This window comes from Mustela nivalis, assembly GCF_964662115.1.
Source record: "Mustela nivalis genome assembly, chromosome: 16".
Lineage (NCBI taxonomy): Eukaryota > Metazoa > Chordata > Mammalia > Carnivora > Mustelidae > Mustela > Mustela nivalis.
The window spans coordinates 13,619,452-13,636,656 of NC_139035.1; the positions used below are offsets into that span (position 1 = coordinate 13,619,452).

Sequence of the window (17,205 nt, forward strand, 5' to 3'; positions counted from 1 at the left end):
TTCTCTATTTTCTTAAAAGGCTTGAACTAGCCAGTGGGAATGATATTACTTCCCTTCCTCTGTTCCTCTTAGTTTTGTTTTGTTTTAATCCACCCAGGACAGAGCAGGAGGAAAGCGAACTTTCCTTCAATTGCTTCAGCAGAAGTGATCTAAAGGATCTGAAGGATCCCTAACAGGGCTCATTCTTGGCCAGGGCGCTGGGATGGCTCCTCCACAGATTCTGTACCATGAAGCTCAAGTGAAACGGTGAATGCCTTAAAGAGAGCCTCAGCAGGGACCACCTGCTGTCCCTTGTCACCCTTTGTTCTCATCAGCATGCTTCTCTTGGCTCCTCCAACTTTTCCCATTCCAGAGAGTTCTGTACTGGCTGGGGACCTCCTCACCGTTTGCTGTGGGCAGCAAGTCAAGCCCCGAGCCAGCCTGGAGTAGTCGAGGGCTGTGTAATGATATTGGGCTATTGCCAAAGTTAAAAAAGAAGGAAGAAAAACGAATTTATTTCTAAAGGAAAACAGGAAAGGTATTATTACCCATTTTTCTTCGCCCCCACTTTTTCTATGTCTAAATAATAAATAAGTGATAAATCTGGGAACAGGTTTGACAAAATATTTTCTCTATTAGGACCCACTGAATGTTTAGTACCCCTAATGATAGTAAGATCTAAAATAGACTTGGAACTAGAGGCCTATCTGGTAGCAGACATTTCAGACCCATTTTGAGAAACTTTGCAAATCTGTTTCATTGGTGTAGGGATCCTTTTGTCCTCTGTGTACGCATTATCTGAGTTTAGTCGCATATAGAAGGAAAAATCATTCTAACAAAAAAATTTTTGGTAATAATGGGACCACTTAGAAAGTCAGTCTCCACTCAAACATCCCTCCCTGTTTAACACTGGAGTTTTAACCCTGCCCATTGGGTCAATATCTTTAACATTTTTGGCTTTCAGTCCATCTCTAATTTCAGGGTATGGGACATATTTGACAACACTAATGCAAATAAAATATAAACAGATTACAAAATGAAGTCGAAATCTTGCAGAAGAGTCACGTTTTCCTGAAGTTGTTGGAGTGGTGTGGAGGACTGCTCTAGTCACGGGCAAAGTCTTGGGCAATGAAGAATCAGGCGGAGCTGAGTTAATTGAAAATTGAAGAAGAAATTGGATGATAACAATATAGGTTTTTGAAAAGAAGATTAATTGAGCCCTAACAACACTGATGTAATACCAGACTATTTAGAAAATGATCCTCTTTATACTCTTACTTCTTGACAAAAACGAAGTGGAAAATGTCAAGTCCATGGGAACTTGACCATTCTTTTGTCTATCACCTTAGAGGTGAAGACCCAGAGAGACTCTGGTGACTTAGAAGTCACCAGAAAGGTGAACGTGTGCAGAGTCCCACTGCTGGTGATGGACCGGGGGCCAGCTGGGACTCCGCCCACCTTGCCAATCCTTCTAGTCACTTGAGCGGGTGTTTGACTCCCCACATCCCCACCCATGAACAAATCCTACTGGCCTCTCTTCCGAAGCACTCCCAGAATAATCTGTTTCTTTACATCTCCCTCCCCCATATCCCATGTCCCTCCCCAGGATTGCTGCGGCAGCCTTCTAGCTGGGCTGGCTTCCCACCCTTGTCCCTGCGCTCCAAGGAGCAGTCACTGGGATCCTTTTAAAGCAGGTCGTATCCCTCCTCTCTCAGACCTTCCAGTAGCTTCTTCTCTCCTTCAAGATAAAATCCCAAAACCTCCCTGAGTTCATCAGCTGCTGTTGACCTCTCCTCCGGCCCTGTGCTCCGGTCATCTGGCTTCTTTGCTGTTATTCAACTCCCTGTGGAAACTCCCTGCTCAAGGTCCTCACGCTTCTGCTGCTGCCTGGAAGGCGTCCCCGAGATCTCTCACTTCCTTTCTGTTCTTTGCGCATGTCCCAAGCCCTATAAAAGAGCACTTCACTTTATCACCCTTCCCTACTGAATTTTTCCTCAGAAGAAAAAAGATCGAGTCCTGGCCTGTATATCTATATGCTTATGGTCTGCCTTCCCACGTCAGAATGTGAGTTCTGTATTCACTGTGTGGTTTCCGTGTATTCCTCAGGCAACTGTATCACTTTGGTTGGCAGGTCCTATTAGAACTCTGATGTTGTTAATAAATGCTAAATAAGTAATCCTTGAATAAACAAAGAAATACATAGCATGAATGATCAAATGAATAATTGAAATGATCTATACTGGGGCATCATGTAAGAAGATCGTTTAAAAAGTCAGAATGCTTTGCCAAGTTGCCAAGTTCCTTTCCTCCTTTTTTATCCTGCTGTGGTTTTTCCTGTACCCCACCCCTGTGTGCTCTGTGGAACTTCACCGGGGAACCCCACCCCACTCAGACCCCTACTTCTCACTTAATCTCCGTGATTTGATTGGGGGGGGCAAATGCACTCATTCAGAGCTTCAAGATCACAGGCTTGCAAGGGCGCAGGGAGTCTCACTCACCTAGAGCTGTGGTGGATGGGGGGGGGGATTTCTTATGTGGATGAAGGACTTTTTTCCCCCTAAATTGGAATTTAGGCAGCTCTCTTATGGTCAGGGATTACTTACGTAATTTCTGGGCATTTGGCCCTTCGTTTGTACTCCTGTGTTTTGGCCAGAAGGAAGGAGGGAAATTCTACTTAAGCGCTGTCAGGAGTCAGAAAAGAGGTTGCAATTCCTGGTCAAAATCCACTTTCTTCGAATTTTTTTACCCCCCTGACGGGTGTGGGGTTGAAGGTATGCTGGGGAGTTGGGCAGAAGAGGAAAACTTCCATGCAAAGGCACACGTGCTGTTTGGGAACATTAGTTTTGAAAGTTTGGGGAAAAGGTAAGGGCAGGTTTTGTTTGTTGTTGTTTTATTTTGTTTTGTTTTTAAAGATTTTATTTATTTGACACAGAGAGAGAGAGAGAGAGCAAAGCAGGTAAAGCAGCAGACAGAGGGAGAGGGAGAAGCAGGCTCTCCGCTGAGCAGAGCCCAACTTGGGACTCGATCCCAGGACCCCGACACCATAACCTGAGCTGAAGGCAGATGCTTAACTGACTGAGCACCCCTGGCACCCCAAGGACAGGTTTTTAATTTTAATTATTATTATTAATTAGCACTGGTGAAGGGACATTTGGGGGACATGTGAGGTGAGGAGGTGGGGAACTCAGCATAGAGTAAAAGTAGTCATTGCAGTTAAGGGAAGGTGGGCTAAGCTAGGAAGACCGCTGTGACTCTACCTATCCAGAGAGGCCTGGAAGGAGGCACCGCCCAAGGCAGGGTAGTAGCTCCGTCACAGGGGACAGCTGGGTGGCTCTCTTCTCAGGGGGTCTCCATGTCTGGAAGCCAAAGATGACTCAAGGTGACCTGCTTGGCTTTTCTCACTATTAATTTGATTTTAGGTTATTCCCCTCCATTCCCGGGTTGGCAATACTTAACTCATGTTGGTGGCAGTTGATCTGACTAATTGGCCCCTGGAAGGGGCAGGAAGATTCTCTTGTATCTCCATTCCCCTCCCCCCACAACGGCAGCCACGTCGGGGGAGGTTTGGAGGGTCTCCTGCCCTGGGCTCTGCCCCGTAAACCCTCTCCTATACTACTTTGCCTGGTGGAACTTCCCTCATGCTGCACAGGAAAGCAAGCCAGGCCCTTTCCGCAAAGCTTCGTCCTGATTGAAAGATGAGTGAGCCTACTAACCGCTGTCTGCAGCAGCTTCCCCGGCCCCGCAATGTGAGGACAGGGTAATGATGTCCAATTTTGCACACTTCAGATCCATTAGTAGCAATTACCTTTCTCGAGGTGTTTTGAGTTAGTTTTAACATAGCATTCTTACAGTTGGTGGATAATGACAGTAATAATGTGCACAACATTTTCAAGTCACTGTTTTTAGCTACAATAACACCATTAGTAGGTCTATTTAACAGATGCATTTCATGCTAAAAGTTAAGGTTCTCATGATTCCTGTCCCTTCCCCCATGTAAACCTTCACTGCTATTTTATTCAATGGAGATTTTTACTTTACATTTTCAGAGCTGTTTTTCCTATTCTGGGTCTTTCTATTGAAACGAGATGGTTGTATGACTGGCTTGATCTAGAATTATTAATTATTTAGATGTTCTTATTTAGCTGTACTTTTTGTGACTTGTAAGCTGACCTAGAAATCCACAGCTTGCAAAAATGGAAAATGTGTATATTTTCTAAAACTTGTTGGGATGTCTAGGAAAGATTATAGGGTTTTACATGATGTCCTCAAGGCTCTGTGTTTGTGTTGAGAATGCCCCCCAATAATCCACAAGATCTGTGTGTTCACTCCACCCCACCTGCCCCCACTCCTCCTGGAAGGCCTCCTTCCAGAAAGAACCAGAAAGTTCTCCTCACAAGTTCCACTTCCTTGCTTTCTGTACTTGCTGGACACTGCTGACCATTGTCTTGTTACTTACAGTGCCTCACCTTCCTGTGTGAGTTTCCTAGGGCTGCCTTAACCATGTAATACAACAAACCATGTAATACAACAAACATTGACCCTGGAGGCTGAAAGTCTGAAATCAAGGAGTTGGCAGGGCCATGCTCCCTCCAAAGCTTCTAGAAGATCTCTCCTTGCCTCCGCCAGCTTTGGTGGCTCCTTGGTTTATGGCACTATAACTCCCATCTCTGTCTTTTCACACTGCATTCTTCTTCTTCTTTTTTTTTTAATGTATTTAAAAAAAATTATTTAAATTCAATTAATTAAAGTATAATGTATTGTTCATTTCGGGGTATCGGTCTGTGATTCATCAGTCTCATATAATACCCAGTTCTCATTACAACACATGCCCTCCCCTACATTCTTCTTATAAAGATCCCGGTCATATCAGATGAGGGCCGACTCTCACGACAGCATCTGAACTTGATTTCATCTGCAAAGGTTCTATTTCCAAATAGGGTCACATCCATAGAGAACAGGGGTTAGGATTTCAACATATATTTCCAGGGGACACAACTTAACTCATAATACCCCTCAAGGAAATTGTAACCTCCTTGAAGCCTAGACTGTTTGTTGTACCCCCCTTAAGTAGTATTTCCTAAAATCTTGACTAGGGAAAAGGAATCTTTAGGTTCTTATAAAAACCAGGGGCTTCTTGCCAACTGTATTAGAGAAACACTGTATCTATGTCTCTGACTTAAGATGCTGATTAGCATATTAAAGGCTCTGAAAAATCTTGCTGTAAATATACTTCCTTAAGCCATACTTGTTTCCACTAGCTTTTTTATTTCCAGGACTTTTTTTGCTCCAGGTTTCCTCCATTAACAGCAGTGGAATATACTTTGGGGGAATAGAGGCCCATTGAATGAAGTTTCTGCCATATGAATCGTCTCAAATGAGGTGAGCAGAATAACATGGCATATGTTTGAGCAATTTTTTTTTTTTTTGATAGTATGAATTGTGTCCTGTAGAATAGGAACAGTTTTTAAAAGACTTAGTTCTGAGTGCTCCCTGAATTCAGCCTGGAGTTGGACAGATTGCTTGACACCCTCTCCTCCTGCCCTTTGTTCAGTCTACTCCCCTGACTCCTGGATGGCATGTCTCCTCATTTGAAAATAGGGACAAGCATATATCTGAAAAATGTATTGTACATAATTACTATTGGAGCCCAGCACTTTGGCCAGGAAAATCAATGAAGTCAGTGCGTCCTTATGCTATGCTGCGCCTTCGATGGTATCAGTGATTTTAAATGAAGTGATAGAATGAGGAGTTGCCTGGGAAAACTTGATTTTCTGTTTATACTTAAAGGAAGATAATAACGATAATTTTCCAACAATAACAAGAAGTCCTCTTTTTGATCCTTTCAACACCATGTGAGTTCTTTTTGCATCTTTTTGTAAAAAGTTTAGTCCAAGGCGGGCTTTTTGGCTAACTTGATCTAGTTGCCTCCTTCCCTGGTATGATCTGAGAGTTCCAAAGCCATTTCTGGACCATTGTGGGCAACACCTGAGTAGGAACGTCAGTCTTTTGGCAAAAATGCCACATGTGACATCGTAACGCCAAACAAAAATGTTTTTCTGAATCAGGGGTTTGTACTGGTTTAAGATAAAGCTGGTATATTTGTTAAAATTAGATACCTTAGAGGGCTATTTCATAAACGGGATTATGTGTTTTTTAAAACTAAACAATTTGGAGTTCACTGCAAGTTTTTTTTAAATAGTAAATATCCCAATGTATTTCAGTTGAGACTTAATTTACATATATCTGATTTTCATACATTCTTCCAATCATATCAGTTGATGTGTAGAATGGTTAAAGAGCATGGACTTTGAAGTCGGGCAGACCTGTGTTCAAATCCTGACTGACTTCACTCCTTGCTATCCTTGTAAATTACACAGATGACTTACTCAGGGAGTTTCAGTTTTCTTATCTGTGAAGTGGGAATAATACCACCTTGTTGTAAGGACTAAATGAAATGATGTATTTAAACTTCTGTTCCCAGTGTGTAGAGTTCAACTTAATTCCCAGCATCTGCACAATGTGTATAAAAACTACAATAAATGTAGTTACTATTATCTGCTACCTTATAATCATTTACATCTTTCATTCACTTAACAAGTACTTATTGAGTGTCTATTACATGACAGGCACTATTGAAACTGCTCAGGATATAAGAGAGAACAAGTGATTTCATGCCTGTGTGAAGCTTTTGTTTTAGGGAGAGGGTGGCAATTAAATTAGTAAGCAGATAGTATATCAGATTCTGAGAATCACTGTGGAGAAAATTAAGCAGGATATGGTAGGTAAGGCATGCAGTGGACGTGTGTTTTGGCACATGGGTGGGGTTGTGGGTTTTTATTTTTATCTATAATGATTAGGGAAGCCCTCACCAGTCATGTGACATTTGAGTAGACAGAAAGGAAGTGAGGAAAGAGCCTTCAGGACTAAGAAGCAGCAAGTGCAAAGGCCCTGAGGTATATTTGTACATAGCAGTGTCTGAGAAGCTGTGGGAAGTTAGCGTGGCTGGGGCAGAATGAACCAAGGGGAGGATAGTGGGATATAAGGTCAGAGAGGATCCCTAAACGAGGTCAGGGGGCCTTGTAGGACCCAGTACACACTTGGGATTTTATCCTTTGAAGATGGAGCCATTGGCAAGTTTAGAGCAGAGGAATGATAAGATCTGATTGTTTCAAGAGGACCGGTCTGGCTACGGTGTTGAGAATATACTATACTGCAATAGGAGTATAACTCATGCTACCTATCAATTATATAATGGGCATAACTCTCCAAAGAAAGTATTCCCTGACTCATTGCTTGTCTTCTCTCTCTACCCTAGGCTTCCACACCCTATGGTGCACTTTCCTTTTGTAATTGCCCATTTCCCAGGATAGCTGAATATCACTGATGTTAAGGGCAGTGTCCTAACTCCGGGCGCCATAGCAAAATACCATAGACCGAGTTACTTAAATAACGGAAATTTGTTTCTCACATTTCTAAAGACTGGCAGTCCAAGATCAATCACAGTGCTGGCAAGATAGGTTTTATTCTGAGGCCTCTTCTTCTGGTTTGTAGACTGACCTCTGTCTCCATTGTGTGCTCCAATGGTGGAGAGATGCTATGTCTTCTTAAAAGGACACTGATCTTATCAGATCATGACCTCTTTCTTCTGGCTTCATTTAACCTTGATTGTCTCCATGATGACTCCATACAGGAAGGAGGTGGCATAGGAAGAATTCAGTTCTTTTTACCAGAATGGACAGTATGCTCATTTAGCCACTGTAAAAACCTGCCACCCCCTCTTGAGAGAAACCTAGCAGTCACCACCATTTGTCCTCCTGAGGCATAACCTAGCAGAGTTGCTCGAGATAAAATAACATCTACCAGGGGACTGAGAGCTGGGGACCCCAGGACCGCATCCTGAAGTCCTCCATGGGGATGGTTTCACTAGATGGCACTCCCCCTACCCCCTATCTGTTTATTTCGAGCCTAATTAACATACCAGGTTGCACTTTATGCTGAGAAGCTTTAGAAGGAGTCTTTGTGCAGGGACTCCTGCACAGTGCTCCTGCACTTTGTGCACAGTCTTTGTACAGGTCGTGCTCTGTGCAGGGGCTCTTGCCTAAGTGGGGGTGATTGAGAGCTGGAATCCAGCTGGGCTCTTCTGGCCAACCCTGAACCGATCTGGGCCACGCTAGCCTGACGGGCACCATTTTCTAACCCACATAGAAATACCAATGGGCCGGCAAGAGTTTCGTGATGACAAGCGTTTGATGGGATATCGATAGAACAGCATCTTCTCTGTCCTTAGAAGAACTTGTTCCAGTGTGAGCATCAGAAATAGTTGTGCTTCCTGGGGCTACCGGTTTGTTTTAATCATGTGTATTTACAGCTTCATTTCCTCTTCCCATGGACCAGATTGGTGCCTTCCTGCTAGTGAGTGGAGGGGATTTCCTGGTAGGCATTCTGTGTGCTCAGGGCCCTCCTCACACGGGGTTCCTGGCCTCCGTGGGTGCTGTGGATCGGCCCGTGAAATGCTTCTACATTTACGAGTTTGAGAACACGTGGGATGCCCTGCTTGAGCCGGGGATACTTGAGTTTTGGTCTGCTTACATTAGGGGATTATTATAACAAGTTTGCCTTCATTCCACAGGTATTTGCTATGTGTCCCACTCTGTGCTGGTCCCAAAATGGGGGTGAAGAAGACAGGTTGGAACTCTACCCAGGAGGTTGTATGCTAATCAAGAGGCAGGTGAACAAGCGAGCAAGGTGATTATAGTTTGGGACAGGAAGCAAGAAGGTGCTGTCGCGGAGCGTTACTGTACGTGTTGGGGAGGGTGAGGTCAAAAAGGATGGGTTTCTTTAGACAGAGTAAGGGGAGCTTCTAAAGAGCGTTAATTTAGATGATGTAAGTTAAATGCTTAGCTTGGTGCCTGACACACAGTAAGCTCTCGATTCTCGAGAAAGGTTATTGTTACTATCAACTGTCACCTCTCCCTCAGTGTATGCTGCTCAACACGCCAAGGCCAGAGGAGCACATGGCCAAGCTCAAAAAGATGGCAGGACTTGGCAGATGTGCCAGCAGTGGATGGTGGGTTGGGGATCTCCAGTTCATGACGACCGGATGGTTCTTTCCCCTCCTTCCTTGTTGGGTGGTACCGAGGGCCTTTGCTGTACAGCTGAGTTCACGTTTGTAATTTGAACCCTTTTTCCAAATCATCACCCCCAAGGATTAATCTGTGGCCCTTCCCCCAAATCTTTAAATCTGTATTTTCCCGACTGCAAGTTTCAATTCGTGTCCATTCAGAGCCAGATGCAAAATGTTTTGAATGAAGATGGGAGCAACGAATAGGTAAAGGCCCTTGCTTGCAGAGAGAATAATGTTCAGTGGCCAGGAGAGCTGTTGGATGGGTTAAACTAGATCCGTTCTCACGTCCTATTTTTTTTTTTAATTTTTTAAAAAAGATTTTATTTATTTATTTGACAGACAGAGATCACAAGTAGGCAGAGAGGCAGGCAGAGAGAGAGGAGGAAGCAGGCTCTCTGCAGAGCAGAGAGCCCGATGTGGGGCTCGATCCCAGGACCCTGGAATCATGACCTGAGCCAAAGGCAGAGGCTTTAACCCACTGAGCTACCCGGGTGCCCCTCATGTCCTATTTTTGAGTGTTCTCTGAGCTTCTGGAGCCAGCCAGCCTCTCTGGTGGAAGGATTAGGGCCTGGAGCAGGGAGCTTAGGTGAGTCTAACAGGTTGATTTCGCTGTCTTCCTGGGAATGAGGCAAGGCCAAGCCCAGCGCACGAGCTAAGCTTGCTGAAGTACTCCGAAAAGCCAGGGTCTCCATCTTGCCCACAACTCAGTGCCTTCCCTTGGTTACCTAAGGGAACCCACTTACGACTCTATTACCCGGTAAATTAGGAGAGTGATTCAGTCAGGTATATTTATCATGAAGAGAACTGAAGATAATTAATACACTGCATTGAATGCAAATTGTACCCACAGCACTTATCTCATTTTCAATTAGCACAAATGTTACAGCACTGCAGGCTTGTTATGGTTTTACCACGGGCTGGGTAATTAATTTCCGTGAGCCACATATCAGGCACCTGGTAATGCCGTTTATTAATAAATGTCACCCCAGGTATCGGTTTGTTAGAAGAGGTAAATAAATGGAATGCGCAGTTGTCTGCCCTGTGCAAATCTATTTTTACACCTCGCTGAATCTTTTCACTTGTTTGTTTATTGACTTGCATGACTCCTGAGATTACAATTGCAAACAAAAGAAGATCCCTACCCACCATGTGGCCTCAAAGCAGGGAATTCCCTTTTCTTCCCCCTCGGGGACTGTCAGGCCGGTGAGTGGAGTTAGTCACAGGCCGGTTTGTGTTGCCTCAGAAAGCATTTTCCCAAATGAAACCCCGGGGGAGAGTCAGAAAGGAGAGACTTCTCCAGCCACACCTGTCCCGCCCAACCAGCCTCTCTCATGTGCATCTCCCCATCTGCAGATCTTTGAGGAGCAGGAGATCTTACAGACCCTTTACTGGGGCCTCCATCCTGCCTCTTCCTGGCCCCCTTTCCCTGCTCTACTTATCATTTATACTCCTGGTTATTAAAAAAGGTTCTGGTCACCCATTCCAATGTGTACATGGGGGCTGTTTCCCCACACCACCGCGCAATCCTCGGACACCAGCTTGGGGTACTACAATTCAACTCCATTCTGGCACAATCTACAAAGAGAGAGCATCAGATCCCACAGGTTAGGGGCTCCGTCCCGCAGGACTGCCCTCACTTTAGATGCCAATCACTCGTCCAGTATGGCACCTGTGCTTCTGACAGCCCACTCTAAATCAGAAGTTTCCATGACCTCCTCCCCCTCAGAATTCGATTAACTTGCCAGAATGACTCAGAGAACTCAGGGAAATATTCGCTTACATTTCCCAATTTATTATAAAAAGATATAATAAAGGACGCAGAGCAACATCCGGATGGAGGAGATGCATAAGGCAACGCGATGGAAAGGGTGCCGAGGCTTCCATGCCTTCTCCAGGCACGCCACTCTCTCCGAATCATGTGTTCCCCAACCTGGAGGCTCTCCGAACTGTGTCCTTTTGATTTTGGGGGAAGCTTCATTCCATAGGCATGATGGGTTAAATCACTGGCCATTAGTGATTGATTCAACCTCCAGGGAGGGGGGTAGGCGGACCTTCCCCTTGCCAGAGGTTGGGGTGGGACTGAAATTTCCAACCCTCTAGTCACATGGTTAGGTCTCCAGGAAACCAGCCCCCTTCTTAGGAGCTTTCCAAATGTCACCTCATTAACATAGCAAGAGACATCTTTATCCTCTTCTTAGGAATTCTCAGGATTTTAAGAGCTTAGTGCTAGACATGGAGTCAAAGTCCAAATAGATGTTTCTTTTTAGAAGTCACAGTGTCAGCGCTAACTAACCTGTGACTCTGGGGACTCTATCATAAGAAGGTGGGAGAATTTGGTGGCCTTCCCACAAAAGTGGGTTGTTGAGCAGAAGTCCCATATTTCTGTGAGCTTTTCCACGTTTCTGACTTACATCTTCTCTCTCCAGACTAGCAGGTGACATTAGTTTTTTTTGTAGAAAAAAAAACCAACTAGTTAACAGATTCTGATTGCATATTTATCATGGGTCTGGAACTTTCAGAGCTGGAAGGTTATATGCTCAAATTTTATCAAAGTTCTTGTGGGAATGTCAGTTTTGCCAAGTAGACAGTTCGCTCTTTTTTTTTTTTCCTGATCCAGTGGGGACCAGAATCCAAAATCAGCAATTCTCAACTTAAATTTTGAATTCAGTTGCTTCTGAAGTTCCCTTGAGGACCCTATTTGAAAAGCCACTGTGATTTGACTGAGTTCATCCACATGAAATGCTCGGCACAGTGCCTGGTACCCACCCAGTAACTTGACTGTGATTAGTATGGGAGTCGTTACCAGCACCGGTTCCATCATCCCAGAGCCTCCTACAGAGAGTGACCGTCTGTTTAGCAGGTACATATTGAGCACCTACTATGTGCCAGGCACTGTTTTGGCAGTGCAGACAAAACACAAAATTCCTGGTCCTAATGAAGACAGGAGATGTTCTATTGGAAACAGGAAATAAACAAGCAGATCAGTAGGATATATAGTGTGCCAGACAGTTGAGTGCTACTCTCCCTTCCTGAGAATCCCAGGAAGGGAGAGAAGACTGGAAGTGGAAGGGGCTTTCAGCTTTGAGCTTTCAGCTTGAAGAAGGCCTTACTGGCTCCTGGCTCAACAGAGAGCCTGCATCTCTCTCTCAACACTCTGCCTGATGCTCTCCCTGCTTGTACTCTCCCTCTCTGTTAAATGAATAAATAAAATCTTAAAAAAAAAAAAAAGAATTTAAAAGGCTTCCTCTGGTTTTTGTGTTCAGCAATAGACTATAGGAGGACAAGGGCAGAACTAGGGAGACCAGTAAGGAAATGTATTAGTTTCTTATTGCTGCTATAACAAATTGGCATCACTTGACTTGAAACAACAAAAATTTATTATTTTACAGTTTAGGAGGCCAGAAGCCTAAAATCAAGGTCTGAGCGGGACTATGTTCCTTCCAGAAGTTCTAAAGGAGACTTCTGTGACTTTTCCAGTTTCTAAAGACTTCTAAAGACTGCCTACATGCCTGGACTCTCAGCTTCTTCCCTAGTCTCGAAACCAGCAGCAAACTGTCTTCATCTCTTTTCTCTGACATTTCCTTCCACTGACCCATTTCCTTCTTTGACTTTGACCCTCCTCTTTCCCATATGAGGACCCTTGTGATTAAGTTGGCCTCATCTGCATAAGCCAAGATAATCTCCCTGTCGCAGGATCCTTAAATTCATCACATCTGCAAAGTCCCTTTCACTATGCAAGGTATTCCCGATTTGGGGGGATTAAGGTGTGTTCATCTTTGGAAGGCCATTATTCTGACTACTGTAGAGGTTTGTGCCTTTGTGCAGGTGAAGGATGAAGGTGGTTTGGGCAAAGGTAGTGAGAAGCATTTGGATCCTGGTTATATATCAATCTGCTTTGTATCTTAGGCCATTTTCAGCATGGAAGCTTCCAGAATACTCTGGGTTGTGCTGTGGCATCAGCATCCCCTTTTTCATTATAATTTCAACTGACTTGGGGTCCATATTGCATCCCCCTCTTAAATAAGGAACCATGGATAGTTGTGGTGGGAAGGGACTTCAGAAACTAATGAGTTTCCAATTATGTCTTTATAAGTTCCTGCTTTGTCCTCGGACCATTGAAAACTCCTTGGGTGGTTTTCTTTTTTCTTTCTTCTTTTTTTTTTAATACCAAATTTATATCTGCTTTACTCTTTTATTCATTCATTCAGCATTTCCTGGGCATCTGTTGAGTGTACTGCTCTGTGCTATGTAAAAGTAGAAATAGAAAGTGGAAGAGTCATGATCCTTATCCCTGGGAGAGAGGGATCTATTTGCAATCTCTTTGGAAGGAAATCAGAGAATAATTTCAGAGCCAAATGTGACTGAAAAATGAAATGCAAGATTTATACATCAGTACCAAGGGAGTGAAGGATGTGGAGAGGCTTCTTGGAAGAAGTAACAGGTCATGGATTTTTAGTTTTAGTTTTCAACCGAGGGCCAGAGAAATACCAGCCTTTAATTTTGTTAAGAACAAATATTAGAAAAATTTTTACCATCCCTTATTACATTCATTTTATAATAGGTAAAACATCTAAGCATCTAAGATATGAAAAGGACATGATTGGGCAGCCTGGGTAGCTCAGTTGGTTAAGTGTCTGACTCTTGATTTCTGCTCAGGTCATGATCTCAGGGTCGTGAGATTGAGCCCCACATTGTGCTCTATGCTTAGTGGGAGTCTGCTTGAGATTCTCTTCATCTTTCTCTCTCCCTCTGCCCCTCCCCTCCTCATGGGCACACATTCTCTCAGTTTGATAAATTAATATTAAAAAAAAAAAAGGACATGGTCTCAGAATCAAGGGGGAGTCCCTTGCATAAAACATATTTAGTTTTATAAAACTCCAATGCTTTCTTTTTCTCATTTTTCTGAGAGTTGTGGATTGGTATAGGACTCCATACCTCAGCCTAGAGACAAAAGGCTATTTGGGTTGTTTATAGTTTAGATTTCTGACTTTATTGAACATGGCCTTCTCCCTTTATTTCTTTGGGCCCTGAATTCAGGTGGCTGGTGGCCAGATGACCAGGATCTAATGTCTTGCTTGTGGATTCTTGAACCTTTTCCCTGTTCCTGGCTCCTTTACCAGAGGGAAGTTTGAGAGGTGGAAGAGGGAAGAAAAATGCACTGGGGCACCTGAGGGCATCGTTTGGTGAGTGAGTCGTTGGCCCAGTGATAGTCTAGTTCTACATGGCGATTTTGGGATATTCTATGGGTTTCAGTCTTCATGGTTTTTTAGTTTTTTGTGGCTGTTACAATAAATGACCACAAACTAGTCACAGTATTCTTATAGTTCTGGGGTAGAAGTATGAAATCAAGTTGTCAGCAGGGCTGTGCTCCTCTCGATGGCTCTAGGGAGAAAGGCTTCCTCATCTCTTTCTAGCCTCGGGTAGTTGGGTAGCCATTCTTGGTGTCCCATGACCAGCACCACCACCACTCCAGTCTTTGCCTCAGTCATCCCATGGCACTCTGTGTGTCCGTATGTATGTATGTCTACTCTTGTAAGAACATCAGTCACTGAATTTAAGACCTCGGTAATCCAGCAACACCCCATCTTAACTAATTATATCTGCAAAGGCGTATTTTCAAAGGTTTTTTCCTCAGGTTTTGGCAGATTTTAATTTTGGGAAGAAACTGTTTGGGCTCAATTGTGTTCCCTCCAAGTTCATATGTTGAAGACCAAACCCTACCTCAGAATATGATTGTCTTTGGAGATAGGGTCTTAAGCAGTGAATTAGGTAGAAATGAAACATTGGAGTGGGCCCTAATCCAATCTAACTGGTGTCCTTACTAGAAAAGATTAGGATACACAGAGACATCAGGTGTGGTCACACATGAGGAAAGACCATGTGAGGACACAGGGAAAAGGCAGCCATCTGCAAGCCAAGAAGAGAGGCCTCAGGAGAAACCAACCCTGCCAACACCTTGATCTTGGACTTTCAGCCTCCAGAATGGTGAGAAAATAAGTTCCTGGTTTTAGTCTACCCAGTCTCTGATATTTTGTTTTGGCAGCCTGAGCTGACTAATACAGACACCATGCATCCCAGTCCAATGCCAGATATCCTTTATTTTTAGCTTCGGCAAGCTGGTGCATGATGGAGGGATTCCAAAGTAGATTTCAAGATGTCTGTGTTATACCTGCACCTTTTGTTACCATTTCCTCCATAGCGTTGACACACATGGAGTAGATGTGCCATGCTTAGAGGATGGGTTGGCAAGGGAGGGGAGGGACTCAGCACCTTTATACAAGATGCTGTGAGATGGCAGCATCCAGATGGACATCCAGAGGCCACTGTCACGGGACAAATTCTGTGTAGGTATCATGGATTCCAGTGTTCTCTTTAGTTCCAGATTCAGCAACCGTGTGTCCTTATTGGGGGGCAGGTTTGTGAGGGGAGGGGTTGGGGGGCATCTCTAACAGCGCTGGTTTCCCTGCTCCCAGCCTCATTATGGCTCCCAAGGAACCCTGTCTGACCCAGGCCAGCCCTACCCCCTCTCCGCGCCCAGTAAACATTGCCGGTTTGCTTTCTCATGAATATGGATTTCCGTCGTCCCTCACTGTAGGGATAGATGTTGGGGGCAGAGCCGTTGATTACATTTCCAGCCAATCATGCCCATTAGCAGGGAAGAGCGATGGGCATTATGCCTCTTCAGTGAGGAGCCATTTGCATTTGGTTGGGTCCTGCTTTCTTTCTGAGCATCTATGGACCCTCAGCACACTCAATTACTCCTGCATCCGGCTTTTCCTCTGTGATGCTCTTTTGCTTTCTGAGTGTCTTGATTGGATTCGCCAAATAGCTTGGTGCTAACTACAGCTGTTTAGCATATCCCTGGGTGGAGGGTGATAAGGACATCAGGGCTAGGGGTGGCTGTAACCAGCAGGAGACAAATATCTTTTCCTTTCTCTTTCTGCCCACACCTCTCCCAAACCCTTCGACTGAAAGAGTCTCCAGTTGTTTGGAGGAAGTAGCCCCAGAAGACCTTGAGGTACACGCTGGGACATTTTGCATCTTTTTAGGGGAGGGCGAGAGGCACCTCCCCCTTCATCCCAGAGTTCTCTGTTCAGTTCTCTTTTCTCCCCCCTTGCTCCTAGGAATGTTGGTTTCCTGGCTGCTTTGGGGGTGGCAGAGTCTCTGGGGTCTGGCACAGAGAGGTGCCAAGTTCCCCGCTCCGCGTCCACTTCTGAGGAAGAGGGGGAGTAACTGGGTCTAAGCAGTTTCCCCTCCTTTCCCGGATATTCCAGCGGAGTCGTCGGGCCATATGGGAAAAATGGAGGCTTGACCCGGGACACAGGCATTTTCACGTCCTGCTCACAAATCCTCATGATCAATAAAGTGTGAAGACAACTGGGAATGACATCGGGTCTCTCTCTTTTGCAAGATCATGTTATTTTTAACCCCCCTCTGCTGCCCAGGGTCCTCCGGAAGAGCGCCTCTCCGGAGTCACAACGTTTGTCTGCTCTTCTTAAGGTTGGAGCCATTTTCCCTCCCTGCTGTGGGCATCGCCTGCGCGCCCCCACCGCCAGCTCCCCTGCTCTGCTGGGTTACTAGGGATGCCGTTTTGTTTTCTTTTCCTCCTTTGTTTTGCCTCTTCAAGAAAATGGAAGTGAGCACCTGAGACAGAGAGAGAGAGAGAGAGAGAGAGAGTGAGGAAGGCAGAGAGGGAAGACTGAGCACCAGACGATCTGAGAATGATAAAGGAAGGTTACCTGAGTGTTTGTCAACAAGATGAAATAAATAAGAGCAAGAAAAAAAAAAAAAGGACAGCAGTCAAAGGCAATCAAATATGTATTTAATTAAAGCAAACATAAAAATAAAAGTTACATGTTGAATCAATAAACTGCACTTTTTTCTACATGCATTTTGAACAAGACAGATCAGAATCTTGCATGATGAAGACATAATGTGTCATAATAATTAGGAACACAGACAAAAGAACAGCTAATCAGCATGCAAATGTATGCAGTTCTGGTGATTCAGATGAGGCAGATTTCTACCTCTTTTTTGCTTGATTCATCTTCATTGCTAATCATCTGAAGGCTGCCAAATGTTCACTGACACTAATGTATTAT

At 44.4% G+C, this 17,205-nt stretch overlaps 1 long non-coding RNA gene across 1 annotated transcript; it reads left to right on the forward strand.

Annotated features, from left to right (window-relative positions):
• The first annotated feature begins 5,271 nt into the window (after positions 1-5,271).
• On the forward strand, positions 5,272-14,280 carry LOC309849668. The gene is made up of 3 exons (XR_014303828.1): positions 5,272-5,358; positions 8,609-8,724; positions 14,141-14,280. It is a non-coding gene; the product is annotated as an uncharacterized lncRNA (long non-coding RNA).
• The last annotated feature ends 2,925 nt before the right edge of the window (positions 14,281-17,205 follow it).